A 19909-nucleotide genomic window follows, 5' to 3' on the forward strand; every position below is an offset into this window, starting at 1 on the left:
ACAACCAAATCCCCCCAAATAAAATCCTATCTAAAAAACCTATGCTCCCCATTGCCCTGAAAAGGGCATTTGAATAGATATTGCCCTTAAAAGGGCATTTAGCTATTTTCCATTTTCCCTAATCTAAAAATAAAACCCACCCAATAAACCCTTAAAAAACCTAACAAACCCCGAAGATCCACTTACAGTTTTTGAAGACTAGACACCCATCCTCATGAAGCCGAGAGAAGTCTTCATCCAAGCGGGCAGAAGTCCTCAACAAAGCCGGGAGAAGTCTTCATCCAAGCGGCAAGAAGTGGTCCTCCAGATGGGCAGAAGTCTTCATCCAGAGGGCATCTTCTATTTTCATCCTTCCGACGCGGATCGGCTCCATCTTCAAGACATCCGGCGGGTAGCATCCTCATCTTTCAACAGCTACTGAAGAATGAAAGTTCCTTTAAGGGACGTCATCCAAGATGGCGTCCCTTGAATTCCGATTGGCTGATAGAATTCTATCAGCCAATCTGAATTAAAGTTGAAAAAATCCTATTGGCTAATGCAATCAGCCAATAGGATTGAGCTTCAATCCTATTGGCTGATCCAATCAGTCAATAGAATGCAAGCTCAATCCTATTGGCTGATTGGATCAGCCAATAGGATTTTTTCAACTTTAATTCCGATTGGCTGATAGAATTCTATCAGCCAATAGGAATTCAAGGGACGCCATCTTGGATGACGTCCCTTAAAGGAGAATTCATTCTTCAGTAGCCGTCGAAAGAAGAGGATGCTCCGCGCCGGATGTCTTGAAGATGGAGGCACTCCGCGTCGGAAGGATGAAGATAGAAGATGCCGTCTGGATGAAGACTTCTGCCCCCTGGAGGACCACTTCTTTCCACTTGGAGGAAGACATCTCCCAGCTTCATTGAGGACTTCTGCCCCCTTGGATGAAGACTTCTCCCGGCTGTATGAGGATGGATGTCCGGCCTTCAAAAACTGTAAGTGGATCTTCGGGGGTTAGTGTTTTTTTAAGGGTTTATTGAGTGGGTTTTATTTTTAGATTAGGGACTTTGGGCAATGGAAAATAGCTAAATGCCCTTTAAATGGCAATGCCTATCCAAATGCCCTTTTCAGGCAATGGGGAGCTTAGGTTTTTAAGATTGGATTATATTTGGGGGGTTTGGTTGTGTGGGTGGTGGGTTTTACTGTTGAGGGGTTGTTTGTATTTTTTTAAAGGTAAAAGAGCTTATTTCTTTGAGGCAATGCCCTACAAAAGGCCCTTTATAGGGCCATTGGTAGTTTATTGTAGGTTAGGGTTTTTATTTTATTTTGGGGGGGGCTTTTTTTTAGTTTATTTTAGGCTAGGGTTTTGTTTTATTTTTTTGGGGGGTGTTATTTTGATAGAGCTATTAGATTAGGTGTAATTAGTTTAATATTTGATCATTTCTTTTTTATTTTGTGTAATTTATTTTTTATTTTTTTGTAATTTAGTTAATTGTATTTAATTAATGTAATTGATTTAATTGTAGTGTAGTGTTAGGTGTTAGTGTAAGGCAGGTTAGGTTTTATTTTACATGTAAATTTGTATTTATTTTAACTAGGTAGTTAGTAAATAGTTAGTCTACCTAGTTAAAATAAATACAAACTTAGCTGTGAAATAAAAATAAAACCTAAGATAGTTACAATATAACTATTAGTTATATTGTAGCTAGGTTAGGTTTTATTTTATAGGTAAGTATTTAGTTTTAAATAGGAATTATTTAGGTATTTATTGTGATTTTTATTTAGATTTATTTCCCCACTGATGTCTATGGGGAAATTGTGCACGAGCACGTAAAACCAGCTCAAAGCAGCGCTGGTATTTGTGTGCGGTATGGAGCTCAACGCTGCCATATTGCCTGCTAACGCCGTGTTTTTGCAAACCTGTAATAGCAGCGCTATAGGGAAGTGAGCGGTGGAAATAACGTGCAAGTAAGTACCGAGCCGTTCATAAAGCAAAACTCGTAATCTGGCCGTAACTTTTAAATTAATTTAAAATTCCAAATATAAAAAAGTCTAACATTACAGAAAAAAATAAACCAAATTATCAAAAATAAAAAAAATTAAACCTAATCCCTATGGCCTAGATTTGGAGTTTGGCGTTAGCCGTGAAAACCAGCGTTAGAGGCTCCTAACGCTGGTTTTAGGCTACCTTCGGTATTTGGAGTCACTCAAAATAGGGTCTAACGCTCACTTTTCAGCCGCGACTTTTCCATACCGCAGATCCCCTTACGTAAATTGCGTATCCTATCTTTTCAATGGGATTTTTCTAACTCCAGTATTTAGAGTCGTGGCTGAAGTGAGCGTTAGAACTCTAACGACAAAACTCCAGCCGCAGGAAAAAAGTCAGTAGTTAAGAGCTTTCTGGGCTAACGCCGGTTTATAAAGCTCTTAACTACTGTGCTCTAAAGTACACTAACACCCATAAACTACCTATGCACCCCTAAACCGAGGTCCCCCCACATCGCCGCAACTCGATTAAATTTTTTTAACCCCTAATCTGCCGACCGCCACCTACGTTATACTTATGTACCCCTAATCTGCTGCCCCTAACACCGCCGACCCCTATATTATATTTATTAACCCCTAATCTGCCCCCCTCAACGTCGTCTCCACCTGCCTACACTTATTAACCCCTAATCTGCCGAGTGGACCGCACCGCTATTATTATAAAGTTATTAACCCCTAATCCGCCTCACTAACCCTATAATAAATAATATTAACCCCTAATCTGCCCTCCCTAACATCGCCGACACCTAACTTCAAACATTAACCCCTAATCTGCCGACTGGAGCTCACCGCTATTCTAATAAATGTATTAACCCCTAAAGCTAAGTCTAACCCTAACACTAACACCCCCCTAACTTAAATATAATTTAAATCTAACGAAATAAATTAACTCTTATTAAATAAATTATTCCTATTTAAAGCTAAATACTTACCTGTAAAATAAATCCTAATATAGCTACAATATAAATTATAATTATATTATAGCTATTTTAGGATTAATATTTATTTTACAGGTAACTTTGTATTTATTTTAACCAGGTACAATAGCTATTAAATTGCTAAGAACTATTTAATAGCTAAAATTACAAAATTACCTGTAAAATAAATCCTAACCTAAGTTACAATTAAACCTAACACTACACTATCAATAAATTAATTAAATAAACTACCTACAATTACCTACAATTAACCTAACACTACACTATCAATACATTAATTAAATACAATATCTACAAATAACTACAATTAAATAAACTAGCTAAAGTACAAAAAATAAAAAAGAACTAAGTTACAAAAAATAAAAAAATATTTACAAACATAAGAAAAATATTACAACAATTTTAAACTAATTACACCTACTCTAAGCCCCCTAATAAAATAACAAAGCCCCCCAAAATAAAAAAATGCCCTACCCTATTCTAAATTACTAAAGTTCAAAGCTCTTTTACCTTACCAGCCCTGAACAGGGCCCTTTGCGGGGCATACCCCAAGAAGTTCAGCTCTTTTGCCTGTAAAAAAAAACATACAATACCCAAGCCCCCCAACATTACAACCCACCACCCACATACCCCTAATCTAACCCAAACCCCCCTTAAATAAACCTAACACTAAGCCCCTGAAGATCTTTCTACCTTGTCTTCACCTCACCGGGTTCACCGATCTGTCCAGAAGAGCTCCTCCGATGTCCTGATCCAAGCCCAAGCGGGGGGCTGAAGAGGTCCATGATCCGGCTGAAGTCTTCATCCAAGCTGGGCAGAAGAGGTCTTCCATCCGATTGAAGTCTTCATCCAAGCGGGATCTTCTATGGTCATCCATCCGGAGCGGAGCGGCAGGATTCTGAAGACCTCCGACGCGGAACATCCATCCTGGCCGACGACTGAACGACGAATGACGGTTCCTTTAAATGACGTCATCCAAGATGGCGTCCCTCGAATTCCGATTGGCTGATAGGATTCTATCAGCCAATCGGAATTAAGGTAGGAATATTCTGATTGGCTGATGGAGTCAGCCAATCAGAATCAAGTTCAAACCGATTGGCTGATCCGATCAGCGAATCAGATTGAGCTCGCATTCTATTGGCTGATCGGAACAGCCAATAGAATGCGAGCTCAATCTGATTGGCTGATTGGAACAGCCAATCGGATTGAACTTGATTCTGATTGGCTGATTCCATCAGCCAATCAGAATATTCCTACCTTAATTCCGATTGACTGATAGAATCCTATCAGCCAATCGGAATTTGAGGGACGCCATCTTGGATGACGTCATTTAAAGGAACCGTCATTCGTCGTTCAGTCGTCGGCCAGGATGGATGTTCCGCGTCGGAGGTCTTCAGGATACTGCCGCTCCGCTCCGGATGGATGACCATAGAATATCCCGCTTGGATGAAGACTTCAATCGGATGGAAGACCTCTTCTGCCCCGCTTGGATGAAGACTTCAGCCGGATCATGGACCTCTTCAGCCCCCCGCTTGGGCTTGGATCAGGACATCGGAGGAGCTCTTCTGGACAGATCGGTGAACCCGGTGAGGTGAAGACAAGATAGGAAGATCTTCAGGGGCTTAGTGTTAGGTTTATTTAAGGGGGGTTTGGGTTAGATTAGGGGTATGTGGGTGGTGGGTTGTAATGTTGGGGGGCTTGGGTATTGTATGTTTTTTTTTACAGGCAAAAGAGCTGATTTTCTTGGGGCATGCCCCGCAAAGGGCCCTGTTCAGGGCTGGTAAGGTAAAAGAGCTTTGAACTTTAGTAATTTAGAATAGGGTAGGGCATTTTTTTTATTTTGGGGGGCTTTGTTATTTTATTAGGGGGCTTAGAGTAGGTATAATTAGTTTAAAATTGTTGTAATATTTTTCTTATGTTTGTAAATATTTTTTTATTTTTTGTAACTTAGTTCTTTTTTATTTTTTGTACTTTAGCAAGTTTATTTAATTGTATTTATTTGTAGGAATTGTATTTAATGAATTTATTGATAGTGTAACGTTAGGTTAATTGTAGGTAATTGTAGGTAGTTTATTTAATTAATTTATTGATAGTGTAGTGTTAGGTTTAATTGTAACTTAGGTTAGGATTTATTCTACAGGTAATTTTGGAATTATTTTAACTATTTTAGCTATTAAATAGTTCTTAACTATTTAATAGCTATTGTACCTGGTTAAAATAAATACAAAGTTACCTGTAAAATAAATATTAATCCTAAAATAGCTATAATATAATTATAATTTATATTGTAGCTATATTAGGATTTATTTTACAGGTAAGTATTTAGCTTTAAATAGGAATAATTTATTTAATAAGAGTTAATTAATTTCGTTAGATTTAAATTATATTTAACTTAGGGGGGTGTTAGTGTTAGGGTTAGATTTAGCTTTAGGGGTTAATACATTTATTAGAATAGCAGTGAGCTCCAGTCGGCAGATTAGGGGTTAATGTTTGAAGTTTGGTGTCGGCGATGTTAGGGAGGGCAGATTAGGGGTTAATACTATTTATTATAGGGTTAGTGAGGCGGATTAGGGGTTAATAACTTTATAATAATAGCAGTGCGGTCCGGTCGGCAGATTAGGGGTTAATAAGTGTAGGCAGGTGGAGGCGACGTTGTGGGGGGCAGATTAGGGGTTAATAAATATAATATAGGGGTCGTCGATGTTAGGGCAGCAGATTAGGTGTACATAGGGATAATGTATGTAGCGGCGGTTTACGGAGCGGCAGATTAGGGGTTAATAATAATATGCAGGGGTCAGCGATAGCGGGGGCGGCAGATTAGGGGTTAATAAGTGAAAAGCTAGGGGTATTTAGACTTGGGGTACATGTTAGAGTGTTAGGTGCAGACGTAGGAAGTGTTTCCGCATAGCAAACAATGGAGCTGCGTTAGGAGCTGAACGCGGCTTTTTTGCAGGTGTTAGGTTTTTTTTCAGCTCAAACAGCTCCATTGTTTCCTATGGGGGAATCGTGCACGAGCACGTTTTTTAGGCTGGCCGCTTGCGTAAGCAACTCTGGTATCGAGAGTTGAAGCTGCGTTAAATATGCTCTACGCTCCTTTTTTGGAGCCTAACGCAGCCTTTATGTGGACTCTCAATACCAGAGTTATTTTTATGGTGCGGCCAGAAAAAAGCCGGCGTTAGCTACGCGGGTCGTTACCGACAAAACTCCAAATCTAGGCCTATGAAAATAAAAAGCCCCTCACAACAAAAACACCCCTAATCTAAACTACCAGAAGCCCTAAGGGCCTTTTGTAGAGCATTGCCATAAATTAAACAGCTCTTTTACATTAAAGGGATAGTAAACACCAAAAATGTTATTATTTAAAAAGATAGATAATCTCTGTATTTACCACTCCCCAGTTTTGCATAACCAACACTGTTATAGAAATATACTTTTTACCTCTGTAATTACCTTGTATCTAAGCTTCTGCTGACTGCCTCCTTATTTAAGATCTTTTGACAGACTTACATTTCAGGCAATTAGTGCTGACTCTTAAATAACTTTACGTGCATGAGCACAGTGTTATCTATATGAAACACATGAACTAACGCCCTCTAGCCGTAAAAAAATGTCAAATGCAGAGGATGTCTTCAGGGGCTTAGACATTAGCATATGAACCTACCTAGGTTTAGCTTTCAACTAAGAACAACAAGAGAACAAAGCAAATTTGATGATAAAAGTAAATTGTTTAAAATGACATGCCCTATCTGTATCATGAAAGTTTAATTTGGACTTTACTATCCCTTTAAATAAATACTAAGTCCCCCCTAACAGTAAAACCCCCCACCCACCAAACCCCCACAAAATAAAAAAACCTGACACTAAAAAACCCTAAGATACCCATTGCCCTAAAGGGGCATTTGTATTGGCATTGCCCTTAAAGGGGCATCCAGCTATTTTACAAGCCCATTAAAGCCCTAATCTTAAAAACAAAAAATAAAAAAAATCCCAAGTCTAACCCCCAAATAAGTACTCACCGTTCCTCAAGTCCGGCGGAGAAGGTCTTCTTCAAGGCGGTGAAGTCTTCTTGGAGGCGGCAATATCTTCTTCCATCACAGCGAGCTCTTCTATCTTCATCCAAGCCTGCGTGGAGTGGAGGTGACTGCGGAATAGAAGACCGGCAACACCGGCGACGCGTCATATGTAATCGGGCTCCTGGTATCTAGAAGCTAGCTGGTGATTGGTGGCTACTCACATATGTCTCTGGCTGGTCAGATGTGTTCACAAGCTGCCAGTAGTGCATTGCTGCTATGGAAATGACATTTTATGTTTGGAATTTACTGTTAATTTATTATGTGATCATTAGTAAAGTGTGTTACAGATTTGTATTAGCAACTTAATTTCCCTCAGGTAATAGATTTCTATTAGGCTCCGCACTAAACCATTGCTGTCAGATAATGTGCAGAGCTTCTCTAGTTAAATTAATGATACACATTACCTTAACATAAATCCACATTGAAAATATACACATCCATACATGCACACATATATAAACATACATACATAAATACATATATATGCATACACATATACATTATACATGCATACATACATACATACATACATACATACATACATACATATATAAACATACATACATAAATACATATATATGCATACACATATACATTATACATGCATACATACATACATACATACATACATACATACATACATAAATACACATATATGCATACACATATACATTATACATGCATACATACATACATACATACATACATACATACATATATAAACATACATACATAAATACACATATATGCATAGACATATACATTAAACATGCATACATGCATACATACATACATACATACATATATAAACATACATACATAAATACACATATATCGTTACACATATACATTATACATGCATACATACATACATACAGGGAGTGCAGAATTATTAGTCAAGTTGTATTTTTGAGGATGAATTTTATTATTGAACAACAACCATGTTCTCAATGAACCCAAAAAACTCATTAATATCAAAGCTGAATAGTTTTGGAAGTAGTTTTTAGTTTGTTTTTAGTTATAGCTATTTTAGGGGGATATCTGTGTGTGCAGGTGACTATTACTGTGCATAATTATTAGGCAACTTAACAAAAAACAAATATATACCCATTTCAATTATTTATTTTTAACAGTGAAACCAATATAACATCTCAACATTCACAAATATACATTTCTGACATTCAAAAACAAAACAAAAACAAATCAGTGACCAATATAGCCACCTTTCTTTGCAAGGACACTCAAAAGCCTGCCATCCATGGATTCTGTCAGTGTTTTGATCTGTTCACCATCAACATTGCGTGCAGCAGCAACCACAGCCTCCCAGACACTGTTCAGAGAGGTGTACTGTTTTCCCTCCTTGTAAATCTCACATTTGATGATGGACCACAGGTTCTCAATTTGGTTCAGATCAGGTGAACAAGGAGGCCATGTCATTAGATTTTCTTCTTTTATACCCTTTCTTGCCAGCCACGCTGTGGAGTACTTGGACGCGTGTGATGGAGCATTGTCCTGCATGAAAATCATGTTTTTCTTGAAGGATGCAGACTTCTTCCTGTACCACTGCTTGAAGAAGGTGTCTTCCAGAAACTGGCAGTAGGACTGGGAGTTGAGCTTGACTCCATCCTCAACCCGAAAAGGCCTCACAAGCTCATCTTTGATGATACCAGCCCAAACCAGTACTCCACCTCCACCTTGCTGGCGTCTGAGTCGGACTGGAGCTCTCTGCCCTTTACCAATCCAGCCACGGGCCCATCCATCTGGCCCATCAAGACTCACTCTCATTTCATCAGTCCATAAAACCTTAGAAAAATCAGTCTTGAGATATTTCTTGGCCCAGTCTTGACGTTTCAGCTTGTGTGTCTTGTTCAGTGGTGGTCGTCTTTCAGCCTTTCTTACCTTGGCCATGTCTCTGAGTATTGCACACCTTGTGCTTTTGGGCACTCCAGTGATGTTGCAGCTCTGAAATATGGCCAAACTGGTGGCAAGTGGCATCTTGGCAGCTGCACGCTTGACTTTTCTCAGTTCATGGGCAGTTATTTTGCACCTTGGTTTTACCACACGCTTCTTGCGACCCTGTTGACTATTTTGAATGAAACGCTTGATTGTTCGATGATCACGCTTCAGAAGCTTTGCGATTTTAAGAGTGCTGCATCCCTCTGCAAGATATCTCACTATTTTTGACTTTTCTGAACCTGTCAAGTCCTTCTTTTGACCCATTTTACCAAAGGAAAGGAAGTTGCCTAATAATTATGCACACCTGATATAGGGTGTTGATGTCATTAGACCACACCCCTTCTCATTACAGAGATGCACATCACCTAATATGCTTAATTGGTAGAAGGCTTTCGAGCCTATACAGCTTGGAGTAAGACAACATGCATAAAGAGGATGATGTGGTCAAAATACTCATTTGCCTAATAATTCTGCACTCACTGTATATAAACATACATACATAAATACACATATATATATACACATACATACACATACATACTATACATGCATACATATACACCCCTCACATTTTTGTAAATATTTTATTATATCTTTTCATGTGACAACACTGAAGAAATGTCACTTTGCTACAATGTAAAGTAGTGAGTGTACAGCCTGTATAACAGTGTAAATTTGCTGTCCCCTCAAAATAACTCAACACACAGCCATTAATGTCTAAACCGTTGGTAAGAAAAGTGAGTACATCCCTAAGTGGAAATGTCCAAATTGGGCCCAATTAGCCATTTTCTCTCCCAGGTGTCATGTGACTCGTTAGTGTTACAAGGTCTCAGGTGTGAATGGGGAGAAGGTGTGTTAAGTTTGGTGTTATCGCTCTCACACTCTCTCATATTGGTCACTGGAAGATCAGCATGGCACCTCATGGCAAAGAACTCTCTGAGTATCTGAAAAAAGAATTGTTGCTCTACATAAACATGGCCTAGGCTATAAGAAGATTGCCAAAACCCTGAAACTGAGCTGCAGCACGGTGGGCAAGACCATACAGTGGTTTCACAGGACAGGTTCCACTCAGAACAGGCCTCGCCATGGTCGAGCAAAGAAGTTGAGTGCACGTGCTCAGCATCATATCCAGAGGTTGTCTTTGGGAAATATACGTATGAATGCTGCCAGCATTGCTGCAAAGGTTGAAGGGGTGGATGGTCTGCCTGTCAGTGCTCAGACCATACTCCGCACACTGCATCAAATTGGTCTGCATGGCTGTCATCCCAGAAGGAAGCCTCTTCTAAAGATGATGCACAAGAAAGCCTGCAAACAGTTTGCCGAAGACAAGCGGACTAAGGACATGGATTACTGGAACCATGTCCTGTGGTCCAATGAGACCAAGATAAACTTATTTGGTTCAGATAGTGTCAAGAGTGTGTGGCGGCAACCAGGTGAGGAGTACAAGGACAAGTAGGTCTTGCCTACAGTCAAGCATGGTGGTGGGAGAGTCATGATCTGGGCCTTGCTAAAGAAGCTGAGGGTAAAGGTGATGGACTGGCCAAGCATGTCTACAGACCTAAACCCTATTGAGCATCTGTCGGGCATCCTCAAACAGAAGGTAGGGGAGTGCAAGGTCTCTAACATCCACTAGCTCTGTGATGTCGTCATGTCATCATGGAATTGTTACACTGTTATACAGGTTGTTCACTCACTTATTTAAATTGCAGCAAAGTGTCATTTCTTCAGTGTTGTCACATGAAAAGATATAATAAAATATTTACAAAAATGTGAGGGGTGTACTCACTTTTGTAAAATACTGTACATGCATATATACACATACATACACATATATATTATACATACATACACATATATATTATACATACATTCATACACATACATACATGCATATATACACATACATAGACATACATATTATACATGCATACATACACATACATACATGCATATATACACATACATACACACACACACACATATATATATATATATATATATATATTATACATGCATTCATACACATATATACATGCATATATACACATACATACACATACACATGTATATTATACATGCATACATACACATATCAACATGCATATATACACATACATACACACACACATATATATATATATATATATATATATATATATATATATATATATATATATATATTATACATGCATTCATACACATATATACATGCATATATACACATACATACACATATATATTATACATACATTCATACACATATAAACATGCATATATACACATACATACACATATATATTATACATACATTCATACACATATAAACATGCATATATACACATACATACACATATATATTATACATGCATACATACACATATAAACATGCATATATACACATACATACACATATATATTATACATGCATACATACACATATATACATGCATATAAACACATACATACACATATATATTATACATGCATACATACACATATATACATGCATATAAACACATACATACACATATATATTATACATACATACATACACATATATACATGCATATAAACACATACATACACATATATATTATACATACATACATACACATATATACATGCATATATACACATACATACACATATATATTATACATGCATTCATACACATATATACATGCATATATACACATACATACACATATATATTATACATGCATACATACACATGCATATATACCCACACATACACATATATATTATACATGCATACATACACATATATACATGCATATATACACATACATACACATATATATTATACATGCATACATACACATATATACATGCATATATACACATACATACATATATATATTATACATGCATACATACACATATATACATGCATATATACACATACATACACATATATATTATACATGCATTCATACACATATATACATGCATATATACACATACATACACATATATATTATACATGCATACATACACATATATATTATACATGCATACATACACATATATACATGCATATATACACATACATACACATATATATTATACATGCATACATACACATATATACATGCATATATACACATACATACATATATATATTATACATGCATACATACACATATATACATGCATATATACACATACATACATATATATATTATACATACATACACATATATACATGCATATATACACATACATACACATATATATTATACATGCATACATACACATATATACATGCATATATACACATACATACACATATATATTATACATGCATACATACACATATATACATGCATATATACACATACATACACATATATATTATACATGCATACATACACATATATACATGCATATATACACATACATACACATATATATTATACATACATTCATACACATATATACATGCATATATACACATGCATACATATATATATTATACATGCATTCATACACATATATACATGCATATATACACATACATACACATATATATTATACATGCATACATACACATATATACATGCATATATACACATGCATACATATATATATTATACATGCATTCATACACATATATACATGCATATATACACATACATACACATATATATTATACATGCATACATACACATATATACATGCATATATACACATGCATACATATATATATTATACATGCATTCATACACATATATACACATACATACACATATATATTATACATGCATACATACACATGCATATATACCCACACATACACATATATATATTATACATGCATACATACACATACATACATGCATATATACACATACATACATATATATATATATATATATATATATATATATATTATACATGCATTCATACACATATATACATGCATATATACACATACATACACATGTATATTATACATGCATACATACACATATATACATACATATATACACATAAATAGACATACATATTACATGCATATATACCCACACATACACATATATATTATACATGCATACATACACATATATACATGCATATATACACATACATACATATATATATTATACATGCATACATACACATATATACATGCATATATACACATACATACACATATATATTATACATGCATTCATACACATATATACATGCATATATACACATACATACACATATATATTATACATGCATACATACACATATATACATGCATATATACACATACATACACATATATATTATACATGCATACATACACATATATACATGCATATATACACATACATACACATATATATTATACATGCATACATACACATATATACATGCATATATACACATACATACATATATATATTATACATGCATACATACACATATATACATGCATATATACACATACATACATATATATATTATACATACATACACATATATACATGCATATATACACATACATACACATATATATTATACATGCATACATACACATATATACATGCATATATACACATACATACACATATATATTATACATGCATACATACACATATATACATGCATATATACACATACATACACATATATATTATACATGCATACATACACATATATACATGCATATATACACATACATACACATATATATTATACATACATTCATACACATATATACATGCATATATACACATGCATACATATATATATTATACATGCATTCATACACATATATACATGCATATATACACATACATACACATATATATTATACATGCATACATACACATATATACATGCATATATACACATGCATACATATATATATTATACATGCATTCATACACATATATACATGCATATATACACATACATACACATATATATTATACATGCATACATACACATATATACATGCATATATACACATGCATACATATATATATTATACATGCATTCATACACATATATACACATACATACACATATATATTATACATGCATACATACACATGCATATATACCCACACATACACATATATATATTATACATGCATACATACACATACATACATGCATATATACACATACATACATATATATATATATATATATATATATATATATATATATATATATATATATATATATATATTATACATGCATTCATACACATATATACATGCATATATACACATACATACACATGTATATTATACATGCATACATACACATATATACATACATATATACACATAAATAGACATACATATTACATGCATATATACCCACACATACACATATATATTATACATGCATACATACACATATATACATGCATATATACACATACATACATATATATATTATACATGCATACATACACATATATACATGCATATATACACATACATACACATATATATTATACATGCATTCATACACATATATACATGCATATATACACATACATACACATATATATTATACATGCATACATACACATATATACATGCATATATACACATACATACACATATATATTATACATGCATACATACACATATATACATGCATATATACACATACATACACATATATATTATACATGCATACATACACATATATACATGCATATATACACATACATACATATATATATTATACATGCATACATACACATATATACATGCATATATACACATACATACATATATATATTATACATACATACACATATATACATGCATATATACACATACATACACATATATATTATACATGCATACATACACATATATACATGCATATATACACATACATACACATATATATTATACATGCATACATACACATATATACATGCATATATACACATACATACACATATATATTATACATGCATACATACACATATATACATGCATATATACACATACATACACATATATATTATACATACATTCATACACATATATACATGCATATATACACATGCATACATATATATATTATACATGCATTCATACACATATATACATGCATATATACACATACATACACATATATATTATACATGCATACATACACATATATACATGCATATATACACATGCATACATATATATATTATACATGCATTCATACACATATATACACATACATACACATATATATTATACATGCATACATACACATGCATATATACCCACACATACACATATATATATTATACATGCATACATACACATACATACATGCATATATACACATACATACATATATATATATATATATATATATATATATATATATATATATATATATATATATATATATATATTATACATGCATTCATACACATATATACATGCATATATACACATACATACACATGTATATTATACATGCATACATACACATATATACATACATATATACACATAAATAGACATACATATTACAGGGAGTGCAGAATTATTAGGCAAATGAGTATTTTGACTACATCATCCTCTTTATGCATGTTGTCTTACTCCAAGCTGTATAGGCTCGAAAGCCTACTAACAATTAAGCATATTAGGTGATGTGCATCTCTGTAATGAGAAGGGGTGTGGTCTAATGACATCAACACCCTATATCAGGTGTGCATAATTATTAGGCAACTTCCTTTCCTTTGGCAAAATGGGTCAAAAGAAGGACTTGACAGGCTCAGAAAAGTCAAAAATAGTGAGATATCTTGCAGAGGGATGAAGCACTCTTAAAATTGCAAAGCTTCTGAAGCGTGATCATCGAACAATCAAGCGTTTCATTCAAAATAGTCAACAGGGTGGCAAGAAGCGTGTGGAAAAACTAAGGCGCAAAATAACTGCCCATGAACTGAGAAAAGTCAAGCGTGCAGCTGCCAAGATGCCACTTGCCACCAGTTTGGCTATATTTCAGAGCTGCAACATCACTGGAGTGCCCAAAAGCACAAGGTGTGCAATACTCAGAGACATGGCCAAGGTAAGAAAGGCTGAAAGACGACCACCACTGAACAAGACACACAAGCTGAAACGTCAAGACTGGGCCAAGAAATATCTCAAGACTGATTTTTCTAAGGTTTTATGGACTGATGAAATGAGAGTGAGTCTTGATGGGCCAGATGGATGGGCCTGTGGCTGGATTGGTAAAGGGCAGAGAGCTCCAGTCCGACTCAGACGCCAGCAAGGTGGAGGTGGAGTACTGGTTTGGGCTGGTATCATCAAAGATGAGCTTGTGGGGCCTTTTTGGGTTGAGGATGGAGTCAAGCTCAACTCCAAGTCCTACTGCCAGTTTCTGGAAGACACCTTCTTCAAGCAGTGGTACAGGAAGAAGTCTGCATCCTTCAAGAAAAACATGATTTTCATGCAGGACAATGCTCCATCACACGCGTCCAAGTACTCCACAGCGTGGCTGGCAAGAAAGGGTATAAAAGAAGAAAATCTAATGACATGGCCTCCTTGTTCACCTGATCTGAACCCCATTGAGAACCTGTGGTTCATCATCAAATGTGAGATTTACAAGGAGGGAAAACAGTACACCTCTCTGAACAGTGTCTGGGAGGCTGTGGTTGCTGCTGCACGCAATGTTGATGGTGAACAGATCAAAACACTGACAGAATCCATGGATGGCAGGCTTTTGAGTGTCCTTGCAAAGAAAGGTGGCTATATTGGTCACTGATTTGTTTTTGTTTTGTTTTTGAATGTCAGAAATGTATATTTGTGAATGTTGAGATGTTATATTGGTTTCACTGGTAAAAATAAATAATTGAAATGGGTATATATTTGTTTTTTGTTAAGTTGCCTAATAATTATGCACAGTAATAGTCACCTGCACACACAGATATCCCCCTAAAATAGCTATAATCTAAAAACAAACTAAAAACTACTTCCAAAACTATTCAGCTTTGATATTAATGAGTTTTTTGGGTTCATTGAGAACATGGTTGTTGTTCAATAATAAAATTAATCCTCAAAAATACAACTTGCCTAATAATTCTGCACTCCCTGTATACATGCATACATACACATACATTCATGCATATATACACATACATATACATATATATTATACATGCATTCATACACATATATACATGCATATATACACATGCATACATATATATATATTATACATGCATTCATACACATATATACATGCATATATACACATACATACACATATATAATATACATGCATTCATACAAATATAAACATGCATATATACACATACATACACATATATTTTATACATGCATACATGCACATATAAACATGCATATATACACATACATTCACATATATATTATACATGCATACATATACATATATACATTTTTCAATGAATGAAGTATTGTCATTATAACAAATGAAGGTTCCTTTTAATTACGTCATTCAAGATGGCGATTCCGATTGGCTGATAGGATTCTATCAGCCAATCGGAATTAAGGTAGGAAAAATCCTATTGGCTGATCGAATCAGCCAATAGAATTGAAGATCAATCCTATTGGTTGATCCAATCAGCCAATAGGATTGAGCTCGCATTCTATTGGCTGTTCCAATCAGCCAATAGAATGCAAGCTCAATTCTATTGGCTGATTGGATCAGCCAGTAGGATTTTTCCTACCTTAATTCCAATTGGCTGATAGAATAAATTTAATATAGTGGCGGCGACGTCATTTAAAGGAACCTTCATTCGTCGGGAGTCGTCAGAAGAAGAGGATGCTCCGCGTCGGCTGGCTTGAAGATGGACCCGCTCCGCTCCGGATGGATAAAGATAGAAGATGCTTGCACAGAGGTGTGTGCATTGATTACAGGGCTGTGTACTTTTTAACAATAGCATATGTTCACATTTTCAAAGTGAACTTTTTTTAAGTGAGGCATTAATTTTTAAAAATTATACAAGAATTACACTCAATACTCTCCACACTGCTGGTTACTAACTATAAAAAACTGCCTACTGACATCTGCTAAGGATTGCTGAGTTAACCTACTGTCTCTTCTGCTTTCAGGTACGTGAACTAAGGCCCTGCACTGAAATCTTGCTATTCCCTGCTTTTCTGTCATTTTACACCAAATCCCTCTTTTTGGTATGTAAACTAAGGCCCTGCACTAAAATCTTGCTATTCCCTGCTTTTCTGTCATTTTACACCAAATCCCTCTTTTTGGTACGTGAACTAAGGCCCTGCACTGAAATCTTGCTATTCCCTGCTTTTCTGTCATTTTACACCAAATCTCTCTGTGTGTGTATATATATATATATATTGATCAATTGAATTTAGTCTGTTAAAATTAAGGCCTGCATTTTTTGTAATGATTTTTCCCAATGTCTCAATTCTAATGTCTAGTTAATTGCCATGTGATGCTCACTCCTTATCAATACTTGCTATAACTCTAAAATTTATAGTTTTCTTATGTCACAGTTTTAACCCCCTCCAAATTTTATTGTCTGTTTACTCATCTCACCCTGACCAGATTCTAACATTCCAATTGGCCTTACCAACTGTCTTTGATTGGCAATTAAGTCAATTTAGTGGACTCAGCTGACTGCCCTACCTGTATATATTTCAGACTAGCTTGGGGAAGTGCATTGCACAGGGGTGTGTGCACTGGTTACAGGGCTGTGTACTTTTTAACAATAGCATATCTTCACATTTTCCAAGTGAACATTTTATAAGTGAGGCATTAATTTTTAAGAATTATACAAGGATTGAACAAGGATTGGGCAAGGGGCAAGACACAAGGTAAGTACTCTTGTAATACTATGTTTTATGTATCTCATTGTATCCTTTTGCAAGTGCTGCTGTAACACTGTGTCTTATGTGTTTACTTGGTTCCCACTTTCATAATAATGCTCAATATCTTCATATTCCTTTTTGCTACCTCTTGTCTCTATAACAAACTACATTACTCAATTACTCCTTCTCCCTCTCCACCTGCACTGTTCATTAGCCCATCTCTCTTATACTCACCTTACTTTTGTACTCATGAACTCTACCTATTCCTAAATACTCTCTCCCCCCCTGCACTTCAGCCAAACAACAGACTCATTACTGCAAATCTGCTTCTCATCTCATGTCACTCTCACTCTTGCTCATACTAGCTGCTGGCGACATCTCCCCTAATCCTGGTCCCTCACAACCTCCTAACCTTTCACATCCTTGTGTGCCTTTCAATAGACTTCATAAACTAAACTCTGGTAACCTTAATCGCATTCCTCTTACATCTAAAAAGCCCTCCCCCTTCACTTGTGCACTCTGGAACTCTCGCTCTGTTTGCAACAAGCTCACTTCTATCCATGATCTCTTTATCTCCCACTCTCTTAACCTTCTGGCTCTTACAGAAACCTGTCTCTCTGCTTCAGACACAGCATCCACTGCTGCACTGTCACATGGGGGTCTCCATTTCAGCCACACTCCTAGGTCTGGCAATAGACAAGGAGGTGGTGTCGGTATTTTACTTTCCTCTTGTTGCACCTGCATCAGCTCGCTAGCTCCCTCAAACCTCTCCTCTCATCCATCACCTCCTTTTCCTGCCCTGACCAATCTATCTGTCAGTATAATTCGACCCTTACATCGGTCATTGACACTCTGGCCCCTCCAACCTTAGCTCAGAAACCACACTCTCATCCTCAGCCCTGGCATACTCCTCTGACACGATACCTACGCAGATGCTCCCGTACTGCTGAGCGACATTAGAGGAAATCATCCTGAACTCCTACTATTCTGCCCTTAATCTTTATAAGCAACACTATTTTTCTAATCTCATCTCTACTCTTTCCTCTAACCCTAAACGTCTGTTCAACACGTTCAACACTCTTCTCCGCCCCCACCCACCTCC

This window comes from Bombina bombina, chromosome 1 (assembly GCF_027579735.1).
Source record: "Bombina bombina isolate aBomBom1 chromosome 1, aBomBom1.pri, whole genome shotgun sequence".
Taxonomy (NCBI): Eukaryota; Metazoa; Chordata; class Amphibia; order Anura; family Bombinatoridae; genus Bombina; species Bombina bombina.